This window comes from Leptodactylus fuscus, chromosome 5 (genome assembly GCF_031893055.1).
Source record: "Leptodactylus fuscus isolate aLepFus1 chromosome 5, aLepFus1.hap2, whole genome shotgun sequence".
Taxonomy (NCBI): Eukaryota; Metazoa; Chordata; class Amphibia; order Anura; family Leptodactylidae; genus Leptodactylus; species Leptodactylus fuscus.
The window spans coordinates 92,593,878-92,614,550 of record NC_134269.1 but is presented as its reverse complement, the minus strand read 5'-3'; the positions used below and the strand labels follow the sequence as shown (position 1 = coordinate 92,614,550).

The following is a 20,673-nucleotide window of genomic DNA, read 5'->3' as shown; positions in this document are numbered from 1 at the left end:
GTTGTCACAACACTAAATCTCCCTGGAAACTGTCACTAAGCGGAAAAGGGCAGGACATGGACACTAATCTGTCTGCAGACAATGTAACCCCGTGCAGTTAGCGTAGTATTACTAATGCATCATGTACAATTACATGCAGACATACCATCATTGGAATGAGGATGCAATAACAATGTGTTCTGTCCTGTGTAATATGCTAGAAAATCTCATTTATGGACTGGAAGGAGTTAAAAACAAAGCTTGGGCTATACACATTTCAAATAAACAATCATCAGAAGAATCTAACATATATATCTTTATCTATCTATCTATCTATCTATTTATCTATCTATACACTGCACCATTTGTATACTGTACATATATATATATATATATATATATATATATATATATATATATATATATATATATATATCGTATACAAAGTATATATATATATATATATATATATATATATATATATATATATACTGGGGAAGGCAGCTTGGTAGAAGCAGTGGTGCGGGCCCAACCAGTCAGACAGGAACACAAGTCTTGCAGCAAAGTGGTTTATTTAGAAAGAAACAGGAAAATAAATAAACCTTGACTTTAGGCACAAATGAGCAAAACAAAATACAGCCTTAACTTCATGCAAAACTAAAACAAATTCCTGCTCGTCCGAGCGACTAACTAAACAGTATTGATAACTAGAGATGAGCAAATACCGTTCGATCGAGTAGGTATTCGATCGAATATTAGGGTATTTGACATATTCGATTCCAATCGAATACCACGTGGTAAACGCAGTAAAAATTCGTATGCCCTCCCACCTTCCCTGGCGCTTTTTTTGCACCAATAACAGTGTGCAGGGAAGGTGGGACAGGAAGCAGGAAAATGTAGGCATCGAAAAAAAAAAATAGGATTTATAAGACTAGTGTCAGCCGTATTCGTGTCAGATGAGTTTTAGTGAGATAGGGAGAGACATTGTATTGAGGGTGCGATAGAGTTTAGCCACTGCTAGGCAGGAAAAATTTGACAGCTCTTTTCAGAGCTACACTGCAGGAACAGTGTAAATACACTGAACCCGCCAAAGATGCGTCAGGGTATCATCAGGGCACATGGATGTTGAAATCCAGCTGGGGATCCAGTCCACAGTCCAGCTACTGGAGAGGGGCTTTCAGCAGTGCCCCTTGTAATTAGCACAAGGGGACGAGGATGGGGACGTGGACGAAAAAATCCAGCTGGTGATCCAGGCCGCGGTAGCTCGACTGCGGATCCAATTATCTACTGGAGAGGGGCAGCTAGCAGTGCCACAACATCAAGCAAGGTACAGGGTACCCCGCTGACGAGTCCTGAACACCAGGAACCTATGCTAGGGTGGATAGCAGATATTGTGGACCCGCAAACAGCATCCATGTGTCTGTGCCAGCACACAAGTTCCTCGTCCTCCTTCTCCTCAAACACCACCACGTTCACCGTTAACAAATAAAAATAAAATAAAACATTAATGTTTTAGGGCTCACCCCAAGGGCCTGAAAACTAATTTTTTAGGGCTAACCCCAAGGGCCAAAAACTAAAACTCTGCTTTTTAAAGGCTCAATTCACCCAAAGGGCCTAAAACACTGCTGGTTAAAGGCTCAACTCACCCCAAGGGCAAAAAATAAAACACTGCTGGTGCAAGGATCTACTCACCCCAAGGGCCAAAAAATAAAACACTGCTGGTACAAGGCTCTACTCACCCCAAGGGCCAAAAAATAAAACACTGCTGGTGCAAGGCTCTACTCACCCCAAGGGCCAAAAAATAAAACACTGCTGGTGCAAGGCTCAATTCACCCAAAGGGCCTAATATTCTGTTGGTGCAAGGCTCAACTCAATTAAAGGTGCAGCATTTAGATGGCTTCTTTCCAAACCGAGGGTGATTCCTTTCGGTAAGATCTGATGGCTGTTTCCAGCCCCGATTATCCTGGTTGATCGTGTTCAGTAATGAGACCAGCTCAGCATGAGGATCTTCTACATTAGGTTGTCCATGCCCACTAATGTGCATGAAGACTCAATCACAGTAAATGTTCTTATTTTCCCTCCAATTCAATCTCTGAATGAACTGCTCTGAAAGATGGCCTAGGCACTGCTGCAATGGCAATCACTGGGTTTTCCTGTTCTGGTTCAAAGAATCTTGTGCCTTACTTGAATAAGAGGCAATCTGAGGGTAAGTTCACACGATGTAACATTGAGCGTGATTTGGCACGTATACGGCGTGTCAGAGTTTGTGTGCCATAAAAGATCCCATTGATTTCAATGGGAGTTAGGAGCGTATACGCTGCATTATTTTGTGCCCGTGATTTTGCGGCCGCAAAATCACGGACGCAAAATAACACGGTGTATATGCTCCTAACTCTCATTGAAATCAATGGGAGCATTTTGAGCGTGTCATCTGCCGGCACGTGTATACGTGTCAGATCACGCTCAACATTACATCGTGTGAACTTACCCTTAGTCTGACTGCTGGTTGTTTGTGCTGCAGCATGCGGAGTTGGGTCTGTCAGCCTTGTGATGAACTCCTCATTCTGGATCCCATTACTTTCAACAGTCTCTAAAGTCTTTTGACACTTTGAATTTTGTTCAGTTCCTAAGGACTCTGTGTTTAGATTTGGCTCAGTGGCAGCTACAGAACATGCCTTGGAAGGTAAGGTTTCCTTTAGTGGCTCCATCTCAGCAGGATGATGATGAAGCTTGGTTAAATTTGGTGTTGGAAGGGAAAGTGGTTTCTGATCTACATCTAAAGTACTGGAGCATGTTTTTTGGACCATTAACACCTGATCAGAACCCTGTAGAGGTAATGTAGAGTCCCATATTAGAGGACCATTACCGCTATTAGTGGTTTCAGCCAATTCTCCAACTTTGCGGTCCTCTAAATAAAAGTTACCTCCAGGACTTGATGCCAAAATGTTATCAATTTGACAGTCAAAATCAAGGTCAATGTTTGGGTCCTCACTCCAATCCACTGTATCAATCCCACACAATGAGAGTGATGGTTGTGGAACCACCGTTTTAGGGGATTATCCTTGGATCAGGGAATACTAATTATATATACAATCCAAATGTGTACCCCCAAAAGAAAAAAAATGTATAAAACTTAACCTTTAATATATCTTATTAAAATGTTAAAGGGGTATTCCCACCTCACATACTCATCAGTCTTTACTGCTGTAAAATCTTCTTTCTTCCTGGTTTCTTGCATCATTTGGTGGACGGGGTTTCACATGCAACCTGCCGTTTAGCTCCGCCCCCAAATTCGTGTGTAGTTCCGCCCACCCATATTGGACTATGAAGTTCAGGCAGCAGCAACTCCATTCTGTGTTACATACAGAGACTGCCTGTCTCTGCCATAATGAACGCAATTGAATTAGCTAACCTGATAACTGGGAGAACAGAAGAAATGAAAGCAGCTCCTCTCCCCTATCTGCTAACAGGAAGCTAGGTCACGTGGTGTAGACACAGGAATAGCTAGATACACAGGCTCACTCCCTGCACTTAGCCCCTCCTCCCTCCCCCCTGAGAGCAGCAGATACATCACTTGACTCATGAGCAGCTAAGTCAGGGCTGTGGCCACAAAGAATTGAATAAAGTAAGATAGTGGACAAACAAAGCAGTTTTGCTGAAGCAATGTATTTAGGAAAAGTCTTACATCCACATTAACAAGCAGTATAGATAGGATCCTTGTGATGGGACAACCCCTTTAATATCCACTTTTGGCCCCCTGGTATAAATGTTTTCTCCGGGTTCTAATACCATAAACCCTATTCAAGGTCACCATTCACTCTGTGATATGTTTGCATGAGCAGTATATCATATTGAGACTAGCAGGTGGTTAGGGTCATCTGAGTGCTAAGTATATATCCAGTCCCAATCCAATTGCAACACCTCATAAAAGACAACTCCTGTTATCCTGAACCGTCCAAATTAACCCCTAAAAAACTCCTAGGTGGGTGTCACACTGATAGCCCAAGTTAATTATGTGCTAATTCCTATGTACTAGCTCAGACCAGTTTTAGCTCACCTGCCAATTCCCTTGCTCCACCCCAAACCACAGTAAATTATAGTGCCTATTTCTAAATCACAGCAGGATACTGATATCTCCTACCTATAAAACTACATATCTGTGCCAGCTAGTCTGTTTGTCGTCAATATCAAACTGTCGTCAAAATTACGCGCGTTATATACCCGTAACGAGTCACGACCCATTGAAATGAATGGGATCTGTTTTGAGCGCTCACATTCTGACTCGTGTATATGTGCCAGAATGCGCGCCCGTAAACTCCGTGTGAACTGGCCCTTAAAGGGCCTAACACTCCGCTGGTGCAAGGCTGAACTCATTAAAAGGGCCTAAAACTCTGCTGGTAAAAGGCTTAAGTCACTTCAAGGGCCTCAATCTCTGCTGGTAGCTCAGCTTAAGGGCCTCTAACCTAATTTGGAAGGGCTCACGTGAAGGGCCAGAAAAGTAATTTTTGGAGGTCTTACCACATCACACACACATAAACAATGACAGTTAAGGGTGGGGGCTTTTGGATTTCCCATTGCCTATGCTATCTGTGGTTGTCATGGGCAACGTGATTTAAAGGGGTGCATGATAATGTTTCTTTAGCTTTAAATTTGTGTTTCTGTCCACACTATTGTGGAGGAAAGAAGGTTTCCAAGTATTTTTCAACTTTCATAGAGGTTCTATTGAGTTTGGAAAGTGTCTAGTTGATAGGCAGTGATTATAGGGTAATACTGGGACTTGAGCATGTTGGATGCACTCAGGCATGCTTCCCCTGCTGTCCCAGTTGCATTTCAGAGGTGTTGGCATCATTTGTTGGGGTGTCATTGTGGACTTGTTGACTCTTCTTAGTCGAATTATGGTTTCCCCTGAAACGAGCATTTTTTCCCATAGACTATAATGATATTCGATATTCGGTCGAATAGTTGAATATTGAGAGCTACTTGAAACAAATATCAAATATTTCACTACTTGCTCATCTCTATTAATAACCTAACTATACATGTGGCTTACCACCAGCCACACGAAAAACACAAGCACAATATTGTCTCACCAAAATCAGGATTACAGAACAGACCCAAATTTTTCTTGAAATTGTGTCAATTATCATTATGCCAACATAATATTGAGGTGGCATTTTTTTCCATACAGGGATAACCAGTAGGGTCATTCAGGTTCTGTTCTGCCTCCAAAGTCTTGTTCTCATAGAATCCTTTCAATTTCATAAGATATTCTAGTTTTTTCAGCTGGCAGGCCAGGCACGTCTTCCTTTATCATCATTTTATCATCACCTTCTATTTGCTGCACTACTGCTGATGCTGGCTGCTACTCCTAAACAGCTACCACCACTGCCACCACTCAGGCAGACATGTCCTGCAGCTTAGTGCATCATATTCTGCCCTGCCACACATGTTGCTACAGCTACAACCACTGTCATCAGTCGGCTAGACACGTCCCGCGGCCTGGTCATCACAAAATAACAAAAAAACTAAATAATTCTGATTTCACATCTGCTCCCATCAAGAGATAACGTTTACAGGGTTTGGTTTTTTTTTGAAAAGCCAATTCTTCTTTACTTTTCAACTAGGCTCACAGCCACAAGTTTGTCTCTCAAATAATAATAAGCCTGTAACTTTTCTACAAAACCATTGCTTTTTGATACACATCCACCACGTCTTTCTAAAAAGCCATGGGCAAGTATCTTTTCCCCAAAAAGCATAATTTTTGAAGCACTTTAACCCCTTAGCGACCTTTGACGTACTATTACTTCATGGGAGCTTGGTACTTAGCGACCCATGAGGTAATAGTACGTCATGGTTATAAATAGTCTCCGCGTCTCAAGAGACGCTAACTGTAAGAAGGTTGCTGCTGTCCATGACAGCAGACAACCTTCTCCACGTGAATCGGGAGGTTTAACCCCCTCCCTGCCACTTAGATTGCTGAAAATGACCGATCTATTCAGATCGGTAAATTTCAGCTTTCCGGCAGCTTTCCGGCACAGATCATTGGATCTGCGCCGGCAGATGTCAGTAAAAGTGACAGGGATTGGAGGTATACATACCACCAATCCCTGTCGAGTGTTTGGGGGGCGTACAGTGGCGCCAATCCTCCAGATGTTGCAATTGGTTGATCGGCACGTGTCACGGCCGATCAACCAATTGCAGGCTTGCAGGACAGTGTTAACCGGGGGTCACTTTGCTTCCCATGTCAGTTCCCCTGGGACTTGCGAGCAGAGTAGACCTCCGTGCTGCCCTGTGAGCCTTCTGTGCGTTACCGCTGCTGCTGCGTGTCTTCAGTGACATATTTGATCTGATCAGAGCTCCATCGCTGCTGCTGCCAGCCACCCTCTCCTGTCATTCCTAAAAATCTCCCCCCAGCCACTCCACCAGCCACTCCACCCTCCCATCCCCATTCCCATCCCCTTCCCATCCCCTTCCCATCCCCCCTCTCCACCAACCTCTGATCTCACGTCTGGCTGCATCAGCTCCTAAAAAGTTCTGCAATCTGCACCTAGCCAGTGGGTGCAGAACAGAGCCTCCCCCTTCTTCCTGACTGCTGGTAAAATTAACACTTTACCAGCAGAACTTTTTTTGGAAAGCCCTTCTTGGAGTTTTTTTTTTTAGTTAGTTTCTGCAATAAAGATATAGTGTGTGTGTGTATATATATATATATATATATATATATATATATATATATACACACACTTCTATCTGTATTATTGCAGTTCAATTTTAGCTAGAAGAATTTTTTTCTAAACTCAGTTTTTTTCTAAAGCGCAGTGATCAGTAACAAATAAACGTTACTGATCACATCTGTACTGTTTTGCGCACTTTTTTTCTAGTTAGATTTAGTAATAAAATATATATAGACTGCTCTGTCTATTTTATATTTTATTAGTTCAATTTTAGTTAGAAGAAAAGAATTTTTTTTCTGTTGTGCTAAACTCAACGCAGTGATCAGTAACAAATAAACGTTACTGATCACATCTGTACTGTTTTGCGCACTTTTTTTCTAGTTAGACTTAGTAATAAAATATATATAGACTGCTCCGTCTATTTTATATTTTATTAGTTCAATTTTAGTTAGAAGAAAAGAATCTTTTTTTTTTCCGTTGTGCTAAACTCAACGCAGTGATCAGTAACAAATAAACGTTACTGATCACATCTGTACTGTTTTGCGCACTTTTTTTCTAGTTAGACTTAGTAATAAAATATATATAGACTGCTCCGTCTATTTTATATTTTATTAGTTCAATTTTAGTTAGAAGAAAAGAATCTTTTTTTTTCCGTTGTGCTAAACTCAACGCAGTGATCAGTAACAAATAAACGTTAGTGATCACATCTGTACTTTTTTTGCAGGTTTTTTTTTTTTTTTACATCAAATACACGTGTTAAAGCACAACACACACCCCACACTTTGAATTTTCAATAAAGTTTCAAGAAATAAAGTTTTATATACTCAAGTAAAACACCACACACACACAAAAATGTCCCAACAGTCCCAATCATCCCAAAGAAGGTTTTCAGTAGAAGAGGCGTACGCCATACTGGCCTCTGACACTGATACCGCCAGCGAGGGAGAAGAGGAAAATGCCCCATTCCTTTATTTTTCCTCTTCTTCCTCCTCCTCCTCATCCAGTGATGAGCAACCCCAAAGGAGGCGCCCCAGAACAATTGCTGATTTAGTTGCCACACCTGTAGAGCCCATGTGAACCCCACCACCAGAAAATTTTGAACCTCAGCTTCCTGACTTTGTTGCCCGGTCAGGAATACAAATTGAGACTGAGGGCTTCAGAGAAAATGACTTTTTCAAAATCTTTTTCTCTGATGAGTTTGTAGATCTTATGGTGGCCCAAACGAATTTGTACGCTGTACAATTTTTGGAACAAAATGCCACCTCTTCCTATGCCAGGCCACAGAACTGGACCCCAGTAAATGCAGCAGAAATGAAGATTTTCTGGGGTCTTATTCTGCATATGGGCATAGTGAAAAAACCTAAAATTCGTCAGTATTGGAGTACAGATGTCTTGCACAACACTCCAGTCTATCGAATGGCTATGACCAGGAAGCGGTTTGAAAGTATCCTAAAGTTCCTTCATTACAATGATAATTCCCAGTGCCCGCCCCAAGATGCCCCAAATTTTGACCGCTTATACAAAGTTAGGCCAGTTATTGAACACTTTAGTACCAAATTTGCAGAGTCCTACATCCCTGATCAGAACATTGCAATTGATGAGTCTCTGATCAGTTTCAAAGGGAGGCTAAAATTCAGCCAATACTTGCCCAGTAAGCGGGCACGGTATGGCATTAAAATGTATAAGCTATGTGAGAGCAGTTCAGGATACACTTATAAATTTAGGGTGTATGAAGGAAGGGACACAAGGATTGAGCCCCCAGACTGCCCCCCAATCCTAGGAGTTAGTGGGAAAATTGTGTGGGATTTGATGCACCCACTGCTGGACCAGGGTTATCACCTCTATGTAGATAACTTTTACACCAGCATCCCACTCTTTAGATCCCTGAGTTCCAGAGGAACTGCAGCTTGTGGGACTGTGCGCAGAAATCAAAGAGGCCTCCCTAGGGCACATATTGCGCAGCCCCTCAGAAAGGGTGAGAGTAGTGCCGTCTGCAATGAAAATATGCTGCTGGTCAAGTATAAGGACAAGAGGGATGTTTTTGTACTGACCACAATTCATGGCAGCGGCAGCACCTCTGTCCCTGTGCGTGGCACCAGTACCACTGTCTCCAAGCCAGACTGCATCCTGGCATACAATAGGTACATGGGAGGGGTTGATCTATCTGATCAAGTCCTAAAGCCCTACAGTGCCATGCGAAAAACAAGAGTGTGGTACAAAAAGCTGGCCGTGCACATGGTTCAGATGGCATTGTATAACGCGTACGTGCTATCACGATGTGCAGGCCACACAGGAACTTTCCTTGAGTTTCAGGAGACAATTATCAAGACCCTGATATTTGGGGACCTAGAAGTGCCAGGCCCCAGTACTTCTGAAACTCAAGGTTCCCGTATAGTACCAGGGCAACATTTTCCCGGCGAAGTCCCCCAAACTGCTAAAAAAGGGAAAAACCAAAAAAGATGCAGAGTGTGTTACAAAAGAGGAATAAGGAGAGACACCACTTATCAGTGTGACACCTGCCCTGATAAACCTGGCTTGTGCATGAAGGAGTGCTTTAGATTGTACCACACTTCCATGGAATATTAATTTTAGAATTTATTTTCCATGGAATATCGCCTCCTTATACCATCACGTATTCTGCACACAATTACTTTCATCCGGTTATGCAGTAATTTCTGCAAAATAAATTATTGCCATACAAGCTGCATCCAAATGTTTGCTATACTTGGGTGCAATTTAACACTGACGTCACTGAAGTCAAGGGGTCTAGTTTCCAAAATGGGGTCACATTTTTGGGGGCTTTCACTGTTTTGGCACTTCAAGGCCTCTGCAAATGTGACATGGTAACTAAAACCAATTGCAGCCAAATCTACCCTCCAACTATTGTTCTCTCCCACTGTGTGACCATACATCACTTTACATACACATGTGGGGCATTTCTGTAGTTGGGAGAAAATGCTTGACAATTTGTGGGGTGCATTTTCTCTTTTAACCCCTTGTGGAAATGCAAAATTTGGGGTTAAAGCAACATTTTATAGCAAAAAATTTTACTTTTCCTTTTGTTGGGCCAATTCTGCTACACTCCTGTAGGGTCAAAGGGCTCACTATACCCCTTGATAAATTCCTTGAGGGGTCTAGTTTCCAAAATGGGGTGACATTTTGGGGGTTTCCCCTGTTTTGGCACCTTGGGGGCTCTGCAAACGGGACATGGTGCCTGAAAAGTATTCTAGCAAAACCTGGCCTACAAAATCCAATTAGCGCTCCATCCGTTCTGAGAGCGATTGTGTGCCCGTACATTAGGGTACCAGCACATACGGGGTATTGTCGTGTTCGGGAGAAATTGTGTAACAAAATGTGGGGTGCAGTTTTTCCTTTAACCCCTTGTGAAGATGAAAAATTTGGGGCTACAGTGACATTTTATTATAAAAAAAGTAATTTTTCATTTTCACATCTCAATGGTAAAAAAATCTGTGAAACACCTGTAGGGTCTAAGTGCTCACTATACCCCTTGATAAATTCCTTGAGGGGTCTAGTTTCCAAAATGGGGTCATTTTGGGGGGGTTTCTACTGTTCTGGCACTTCAGGGGCTCTCCAAATGCAACATGGTGCCTGAAACAGATTCCAGCTAAATTTGCCCTCCAAAATCCCAATAGCGCTCCTTCCGCTCTGGACCTCACAGCGTGCCCATAGATCATTTTACATCCACATATGGGGCATTTCTGTTGTTGGGAGAAAATGCTTGACAATTTGTGGGGTGCATTTTCTCTTTTAACCCCTTGTGGAAATGCAAAATTTGGGGTTAAAGCAACATTTTATAGCAAAAAATGTTACTTTTCCTTTTGTTGGGCCAATTCTGCTACACTCCTGTAGGGTCAAAGGGCTCACTATACCCCTTGACAAATTCCTTGAGGGGTCTAGTTTCCAAAATGGGGTGACATTTTGGGGGTTTCCCCTGTTTTGGCACCTTGGGGGCTCTGCAAACGGGACATGGTGCCTGAAAAGTATTCTAGCAAAACCTGGCCTACAAAATCCAATAGCGCTCCATCCGTTCTGAGAGCGACCGTGTGCCCGTACATTAGGGTACCAGCACATATGGGGTATTGTCGTGTTCGGGAGAAATTGTGTAACAAAATGTGGGGTGCAGTTTCTCCTTTAACCCTTAGTAAATGTGTAAATTCTAGGGCTAAATGAATATATTAGTGACAGAAATTGAAAAATGTAAATTTGACCTCCATTTTGCTGTAATTGCTGTGAAATGCTGAAAGGGTTAAGAAACTTTCTAACTGCTGTTTTGGATTCTTTCAGGAGTGCAGTTTTTAGAATGGGGTGACTTTTGGGGGGTTTTATTAGAGAGGCCTTTCAATTTCCCTTCAGAACTGAACTAGTCCCTTGAAAAATGTGTTTTGGAAATTTTCTTGAAAATTTGGAAAATTACTGCTTGACTTGTAAGCCTTATAATTTCTGAAAAAAATGAAAGGGTGCTTAAAATTTGATTGCCACATAAATATGAGACATGGTTAATTATATTTATGAAAAAATTTGGGTAGTATGACTTTCTATTTGAAAGGCTTGCAATTTCAAAGTTTGAAAACTGCATTTTTTTCAAAATTTTCACCAAATTTCCTATTTTTTCATAATTAAAGACAAAACATATTGTCGAAAATTTACTACTGACATGAAGTACAATGTGTTACGAAAAAACAGTCTCAGAATCACTTGTGTAAGTTAAAGTGTCTCAAAGTTATTGACATTTAAAGTGACACATGTCAGTTTTGAAAAAAGAGGCCTGGTCCTTAAGTCACTTTTGGGCTGTGTCTCTATGGGGTTAAATGTTAAAATGCATGAATGTAAAATGAATCTTGAGATGTTTACACATCTCAAGATTACCCATCTAGTGGCGAGTGCCTCAATCATGCCTTTGCTGTGGAGCTACATACTCTCCCAACTGCTGGTGTGATCTGGGGAGTCAAGGCATATGACAGTTGGTCACCCCTCAGCAATATGTGCAGGACATCCAGGACATGTTGCCTCTCATAGTAGTGCTTCCAACTAGGGTTTTTCAGTAGGATAATGCTTGCAAACACATAGCAAGAGTTTTTTAAGCAAAAATATTTTGTGTTTCTCTGTATGCGCAAGTGCACTGTGTGCCCATATGGAATTCTAGATACTTGTCACACACAATAAATAGTAGTGATAGCAAGTGGCAGTCACACTTGTACCGAGGCGGCCTCTGCCTGCTGCCAGTCCACCTCATTCAGCCCATTTTCCACCTTCTCTGCCGGTGCCACAAGAGTCAGGAGGAACAGCCAGGCCCAGTAGAGTATCTGGCAGTTGATGAACCAAAAATGTTTCAGCTCGCAGCACCAACTAGAGCCACAACAGACAACTGACACCCATTGGGTGAACCAGTAGGTACAGTTGTATCAAGTCTGCAGCTATAGTCCAGCAGATAACTCTGAACTCAGGAATTTTGGGCCAATAGGTTAGAACAGTGGAAGGAGCTGGCCAAGTTTGCCATGGGGGTGTTTAGCTTATTCAGCCTCAATTGTTATGGCCAAGAGGGTGTTCAGTGCTGCTGGTGGTGTTGTAACACTTAAAAGGACAAAACTGTCCACAGGTAGCATGGAAAAAATTACTCTTATCAAAATGAATCAGGCATGGATCAGTCACCATTATCAAACACTAGTGTTGAGCAAGTAGTATTCAATCAAATACCTCAACGGCATAGGAATACGTGTAATCGGCCGAACACCAAGGGGTTAAACACATCGAATATTTGAAGAAAGATATTTGATTGAATACTACTCGCTCAACACTATCAACCACCTTGGCTGATGCTTCCAAATAGTGGTGTCACTGTTTCCCTTTATCATCATCTTCCATTTACTGTGCTACTGCTAATGCACCACTTAGTCAGATATATTCTGCAGCCTGGTCCATCATGTTATGTCCTGATGCACTACCACACATGTTGCCACATCTATGTATTGCCTATCACCACTGCCACCACTCAGTCAAACATATCCTATGGCCTGGTCCATCATATCATGTCTTGCTGCACTGCCACATATGTTGCCACAGCTATCTATTTCCTACCACCAATGCCACCAGTAAGGCAGACATTTCCTGCAGCCTGGTTCATAATATTATGCCTTGCCACACTGCCACAGATGTTGCCACAACTACCTAGTGCCCACCGCCACTTCCACCACTCAGGCAGGCCTGACCCATTATACACTGCTCAAAAAAAATAAAGGGAACACTCAAATAACACATCCTATAACTGAATAAATGAATTATTCTCATTGAATACTTTGTTCTGTACAAAGTTGAATGTAATGACAAGAAAATCACACAAAAATCATCAATGGAAATCACATTTATTAACCAATGGAGGCCTGGATTTGGAGTCACCCCCAAAATTAAAGTGGAAAAACTTTGATATAATGTCCTTAAAACATGTCAAAATGAGGCTCAGTAGTGTGTGACCTCCACGTTCCTGTATGACCTCCCTACAATGCCTGGGCATGGTCTTGATGAGGCTGTGGATGGTCTCCTGAGGGATCTCCTCCCAGACCTGGACTAAAGCATCTGACAACTCATGGACAGTCTGTGGTGCAACGTGACACGCTTGGAGGCACTACCAGGAGACAGGCCAGTACACTAGGAGATGTAGAGGGGGCCGTTGGAGGGCAACAACCCAGCAGCAGGACCGCCACCTCTGACTGCCATTAAGTACCGAGATGAGATCCTCAGACCCCTTGTGAGACCATACGCTAGTGTGGTTGGCCCTGGGTTCCTTCCAATGCAGGACAATGCCAGACCTCATGTGGCTGGAGTGTGTCAGCAGTTCCTGCAATATGAAGGCATTGAAGCTATGGACTGGCCCGCGAGTTCCCAGACCTAAATCTGATTGAGCACATCTGGGACATCATGTCTCGCTCCATTCACCAACGTGACTTCCCCCTCCGTAGTCGGCTAAAATGAATGGGTCGACTCCGGAGGTTGCTGCCGCCTGAAGAAAGGGCAGAACGCTAGCGGTCTCCATAGACCACCATTGTGAGGGGATGGATTATGACATGGCTACCGCTCCATAATCTGCCCCCTCTGTGCCCATGTGAACGGGCCCTTAGAGAGTTAGAAATTGGCTAGATAATTTTCTAGGAATCTTACGACCATATTACACTATGTATAAGCCAATTTAAATGTGGTTCATACGAAGCTTGTTCATCTCAAAATAAACCAGGGACCTGAGCTGCTGAAACTGAACATGAAACAAATCTTCAGAGGTTCGCCTACAGGGGCGGATCCAGGGCCGGGCGAGCCGGGCAACCGCCCGGGGCCCCGCGCTTAGCAAAATGGTCCCGGTCGGCATGTCCCGATTCCAACTGAGCTCAGCGTTAAAGCAGGAGCTGACAGCTCCTGCTTTAAACGCCTATGTATTCAGCTCATCGGCGGTAGGATGCCGATAAGCTGAATACATAGGCGTTTAAAGCAGGAGCTGTCACAGCTCAGCTCCTGCTTTAACGCTGAGCTCCGGCATTTGTAGCAGCAATGTGATGACGTCATCACATCGCGGCTACAATATGTGTATGAGGGAGAGAGAGGAGAGAGCTGCGGGGGAACGATGAATGGTGAGTGTGTGTGTGTGTGTGTGGGGAAGATGGAGGGGGAGAACGGCATGACACTGGAGCAGATGAAGGGGGGAGAACGGCATGACACTGGGGCAGATGGAGGGGGAGAACGGCATGGCACTGGGGCAGATGAAGGGGGGGAGAGAACAGCATGACACTGGGGCAGATGGAAGGGGGAGAACGGCATGACACTGGGGCAGATGAAGGTGGGAGAACGGCATGACACTGGGGCAGATGGAGGGGGAGAACGGCATGGCACTGGGGCAGATGAATGGGGGGAGAGAACAGCATGACACTGGGGCAGATGGAGGGGGGAGAACGGCATGACACTGGGGCAGATAGAGGGGGGAGAACGGCATGACACTGGGGCAGATAGAGGGGAAGAGAACAGCAGGACACTGGGGCAGATGGAGGGGGGAGAACGGTATGACACTGGGGCAGATGAAGGGGGGAGAACGGCATGACACTGGGGCAGATGAAGGGGGGAGAACGGCATGAAACTGGGGACAGAGATAGGGGGGGACATGAAACTAGGGGTAGATGAAGGGCATATATGAAAATGGGGGAGAGATGGAGGGGGGGACATATAATTTACGGGTGACTGTAGGAGGATTATACTGTGTGGAATCACATGAAAATTGAATGAGAATGGGTGGAGTCAACATAAAAGTGGGCGGGGCTAAATTTTCCGCACATTTTGTTCCCTCTTTCAGTTCTTCAACAGTTGGGAAGTACAGGTTAGAAGTGCGAGACCCCATAGTAAGTAGGGCCCCGCCAAAGTCAATTGCCCACGGCCCCGCAAACCCTGGATCCGCCACTGTTCGCCTATCTCTAATCAGCAGCAGCAAAAAAAAAAAGGGTTAAGAAACAAATATTCTTTCAGATTAGCACATTGTGTCACATTTTGTGTTGGGTTAGCAGAGCAGAAAGAACATCCTTATATAACATATATCAATATTGAGTTATTTCGATAGCTGCGCTTACACAGCTCAGATATCCACCCGCATTCCATCCTATCTATGATTGCTATCATGAATTTGCCTGTAATTGATGAATTCTAAAAATTAAAAACTGACTACATTCTCCTATTCCTAAGATTCTCTAATTCTATTGCTTGCAATTGTAATCTTTTCAGAATGGAGTGCTCTGCTTACACCACTTTATATAGTGTACATGACATCAGCACTGCAAGATGCCACCTTGCAATACTTTTGTCTGGCCCATATTTGTAGTTTTGTGTAAAATGATCAATGATTTGACTTTTTTTTCATTCTCTTTTGTGTTTTTCATTGCAAGCAAAATAAATGAAGATATTAATACCAAAGAGTTTGTGCTTGCAATCCTTTTTCTGGAAGACAATGAATATTATCTGACAGAATTGCAGGGGTGCCAATACTTTTGGCCAACACTGTATATCCAAGACCTGGCTGTAACTAATTTCAGTTTAGGCTAATGAGTTTTCTTCTCTTTCCTTATGAGCATGTAATTATCACTGGCTTGCTTAGTAGTCACTTGAGATTTTCTAATTCTGAAACCCCCAATAAGGAAGACAATGCCAGTAAAATATGGCTGCAAAGCAGAAATCATTAGGGATGGGACAATTATGAACTTAAAGGAAAAGGCACATTCACAAATTACTTTATATAACCTTCTAGATACATGACCTGGTTTGATTTTCTGTAAGAATTGCAGAAAGCTAATTGTGATTATTTTGTTTAGTAAATATAATATATATGAATATTTTATCCTGCTGTAGACATGGTGGATAAGGGCTTGAAGTTGGATAATTATTCAATCGCTTGTAGAAAGACTGTTTGGCATGTTACGTTTTTATAACCAAATTGCTACTTACAGTATTTTCACACTACGGTATTACTCCATTAACACCCAATATTACTCCATTAAAAAAAACACAGAGGGTCCCATCTGCTGGCTTTACATTTCTTTTAGACAGAATTTAAAAAGTATCATATTTTTAACAATGGACTTAACCAAAGTATTCTGAAACTACCATTATTTTCCTGCTCGGAAATTGCACCAATTCACTACGTACTTATTCACATGATAGTCACACAGACTTTTTAAAATCAATTATCAATCTATAAATTAAAAAAAAAATCCCTGACAGATCATAGCATATTTCTGTTTGGTGACCAAGCACAGAAGAGTGGAAAATGTGAACTGATAGAAGGACCAAGCCTATTCACTAATGAGCAAAAGGGTAACAATATGGCAGTGAATAAGTTTATACATATGTCCGTTTTTTTGATGGACTAAAAATATGGACAAGATCAATTTTGATGGACACACAGATCCAATAGAAGTCAATAGATTCTTTTTTTATAGCTGAAAAATGTATTGATGTCCCAATTATAGTATTGATGTCCCAATTATATACGCAAAAATCATATCAGTGGATTGGGTTAAAAATAAAGATCGGTGAAATTCATCTATTTTAATACAATCTATTGAAATTGTATTCCAACAACAATGATAATATTTTATATAAACATTACAAAATATCACGGTCACTTATTGAACACATTTAGCAAAAGTGTATATGTCACTAAAAAAAGCCCAATGAAATCCCCCTGTCCCTACCACTGTTTGAGCACTGTTGTCAGTGGACCTGTGCCCAGTTTGTTTCTTTCACATTCCAATAGCTGCTTATTAGATCAGAACTACATAACCATACATGTGCTATCCTAACAAACAGTGCAGAGCAGGAAGGACTTCTGTTAGGAGAAATAACCAGTGTAGAAAGCACACAGAACAAGGTATATCTGGAAAATGTCATTTTTACTAGCAAGCACATATGCTCCATAGTAAGAATTTCCCACTCTGGCCATTGGAAGCTGATTAATTAATGTGCTATTGGGTTAAAGATCTTGAAAGAGAGAGTGAGTGAAGTAATAGGTACAGTGCAGATGGTTGTTCACATTTTTATAAACGTTGTGTGTTGGAAAAACCCCTTTAAGGGACATGGAAATAATGCACAATGACCACCAAAAACCAACATGTACATCCTTTTTTCATGGATGTTAGGGCTGTTATAATGGAATAGCCACATGCATAAGGCCTTGTTGTGACTGTAATTCATCCTACTAAGGGCGGGTTCACATCTGCGCCCCGGGTCTCCCTTATGCAGGTTTCCGTTTCCTGCCCGAAAGAGAACACTCACTGGCGCTCACGGCCGGACACGATCTGACAGGTTTCCGTCTATTGTCTGCAGAAGACGGAAACCTGAAAATGGAAATCAAGTGCTGGTGTGAACCCAGTGTAATATTGAACAGATTTGAATGAAATTTGGCACATAGATAATTTGTAACCTCAATTAACACATAGGCTACTTTTTATCCCAGTAAATGAGGTTATGAATTTATATTCACATATATTAAGCTACAGCTTATCTCAGGTTTTGATAAAGCCAGGTCTGTTATCTCTCTATGTAAACACTCAGCTAACCCTCAGTCTATTCTGTACTTGCAATTGTATATTATCTGATCTGCTCCAGGCAACATGCTGGCACACTGGATGGGAAAACACCTTTAATCCAAATTGGCAGTTTGCTACTTTTCAAGATGCTGGCGGAAAAGAAAATCTAATTTGTTGCAAAATTCTAAAATAATGACAGTTATGAAGGTAGCCAGAAGTCAACAGAGTTCTCCTCAAGTGGAGCTGAGGGGGATCATTGGCGCCAGCAACACATTCATTATATACCATCCCAGCAAGTGGCTGAGATGCCAGAACAATCACGAGAACAGTGCGAGGAACAAGTTCAACGATAGGCCAGCTTGACAGCTACTGAAACGCGTGAGCAAGCGGATCATTGATGCCAACAATACACTCATTATATGGCATCCCAGTGAGCTACTGAAATGCCGGAGCAATTATGGGCACAGTACAAGGAACAAGTTTAGCGGCAGGCCACCTTGATAGCAGCTGAAACCCCAAAGCAGGCGGATTATCAATGCCAACAACACACTCACTATATATGGCTTCCCAGTGGGCTGCTGACAATCACGGGCACAGCACAAGGAATGAGTTCAGCAGCAGGCCAGCTTGACAGCTGCCAAAACGCCGGAGCAGGCGGATCATTAACGCCAACAACGCGCTCATTATATGACGTCTCAGCAAGCTGCTGAGATGCCGGAACAATCACAGGCACGGTGTGAGGCAACAAGTTCATCAGCAGGACAGCTTAAGAGCTGCCGAAACACCAGAGCAGGCATACCATTGATGGCAGCAATTTGATGAATAAAGGCGGATCATCAACGCCAACAACCCGCAGACGAAGTCGCGGGCAGAGGCTAGTACAGAATAACTATCATCTGAACCATTAGCTGTGTAGGTTCTAGAACTGTATGTACCATAGCAAACCTTCTATTGCTTCAATACATTTAAAATACACATATGAAACAACTAACAAATACATCCTGATTACAAATCTACATTTTTTCTCTACAGTTTTTAGGCAGACCCATCTTTCTCTATTGTTACACACTATGAACAAACTTGTGTAGTCTGATCCTGCATTGCCGTCCAATTTTTGCCTGTTAGTTGCCAACTTGCATTTGGTAGATTTTCCTCTAACCAATTGGTTGGTTATGTGAAAAGTAGAATCTGGTAGGCATAGGTATTTTCTGTTATATCAATGCAGCAACAATTTTACACTCATAGCAGAATGGTTACATCAAAGGCTTAGATGTGATGATAAATCTAGTTAAGAGGCTAGCTACTTTTACAATACTTCACATTTATCACCAGTAAGATATTTGGCAGACAGAGGCCTAAGAAAATAGGATTCTTGAAATCATTAAACTAACATGGGCTGGTTCTAGTACAATAACATGATATGTTGAGTGAAAAAACAGCTTTGAGCTTATATAAAAGCTATTACATAGAAAAGCACATTTATTATAAGATGTTGGGTTTCTGAGGATCACAATTTACATTATGTTACACAGTGGAAGAACTCATAATGGACATGTGTCTTTTAGTTCAGCTGTCCACACCCTTGTCTAGAAATATTTAAACATTCACATCTTGGAACCATCTCTATGTTCCCATATGAATGAGATACTATGAAAATAGGGCATGGCATGTTTGGTGCCCTGAACAAATCAGAAATGGGGAGTTTCCAGACAAACAAACCCTCAAAACGTATAAATGACCTCAGTGTGACCTCCTCAGATTTTTTAGGAACAGACTTTTGAATTGATCACTCTTGTGTGTTTTAAAGGGATACCCTGCTTACCAGAGCTGGCTTTAATATTGTAGATGTCTTTGTTTTCCTCAAGTAACTATGGGGGTAAGTCAACAGGATTTTGAGTGCAGCAAGATTGGAAATGGCTCAGAGATGGAAGTCTGACACCATATAGAAAGAATAATAACCAGGGTAAACTATTTTATCAATATGAAAGACGGCGGAAAAAAGAAGCGAGCTGCACTATCTCGCTGCGGATTTTGCAGCTGACTCAGCCACGGTGTCCACTGCGCAAGGCTCCCTCCTGATTAGGCCCATTCTTCTGGTCTTATCCGGAGTGGAATGCCGTGACTGGATGCCAGTGCAGTACACTGCATACCGTCGCGGCTAGCCGCGTGGAAGTGTTCACACGTGGAATGCAAATTCCGCCAAGTGAACATACCCTAAGAGTTACTTTAGGTCGGTGGAAAATATTTCATTCGACTATTAATATTAATAATCAAATAATCACTTTTTTTGATGGGAGGAATAGTCCTGTGTGCAGGACATTCTCTTACATTACCAAAGAAAAAAAAAACATGACCAAACTAAGTATCCTGACTATTATTTTGCTTCACAAACTGTAATAAAATTGATTTGCATGAAAGTGTGGTCTGACTAGGGACTGGTGCCATCTCGGTTTAAATTCTTGTATTTTGTAAAAACAAGGACTAAAGTGTATAATACTTGCATGTACCATGCTTGCTGCCAATCACTTATAAGATCGTCCCATGACTACATTACTGTTTCTAAGAAAAGAATAAGAGATAAGAATGAATAACTATTACAAGTTACACTGAATTTTTTCCAATAAAACTACATATCAATCTACTGAGCTCCTCCTGCTCAGATCGGACTGCATTTTCATGGTAATGGGTTCCCTTTAAAGCATTAGAAGTTTATACGCCACTAATGTCTTCCGTTTGGTTGAAAATAATCCTAGCCAGCTGAGTCATTGAATTATTTCAGTGATCCTGAGTGCAGAATGCTTGACTCAAGGTTTGTCTAATATAATCATGAAACTAGAATCCCTGCGTCTTGAATTTAGATGTCAGGTTGAATTGCATGTACTAAGCATTTCACAATAGGACAGTATTACATGACAATCTTTGCTTGTGTGTCCTTCAAAGTAAAACATTTTTGA

At 42.1% G+C, this 20,673-nt stretch overlaps 1 protein-coding gene across 1 annotated transcript in view; it reads right to left on the bottom strand.

Moving 5' to 3' along the window:
- The window catches only part of CCDC33 (coiled-coil domain containing 33), a 77,494-nt gene that overhangs the window by 25,812 nt on the left and 31,009 nt on the right, over positions 1-20,673 (bottom strand). The window lies entirely within an intron of this gene.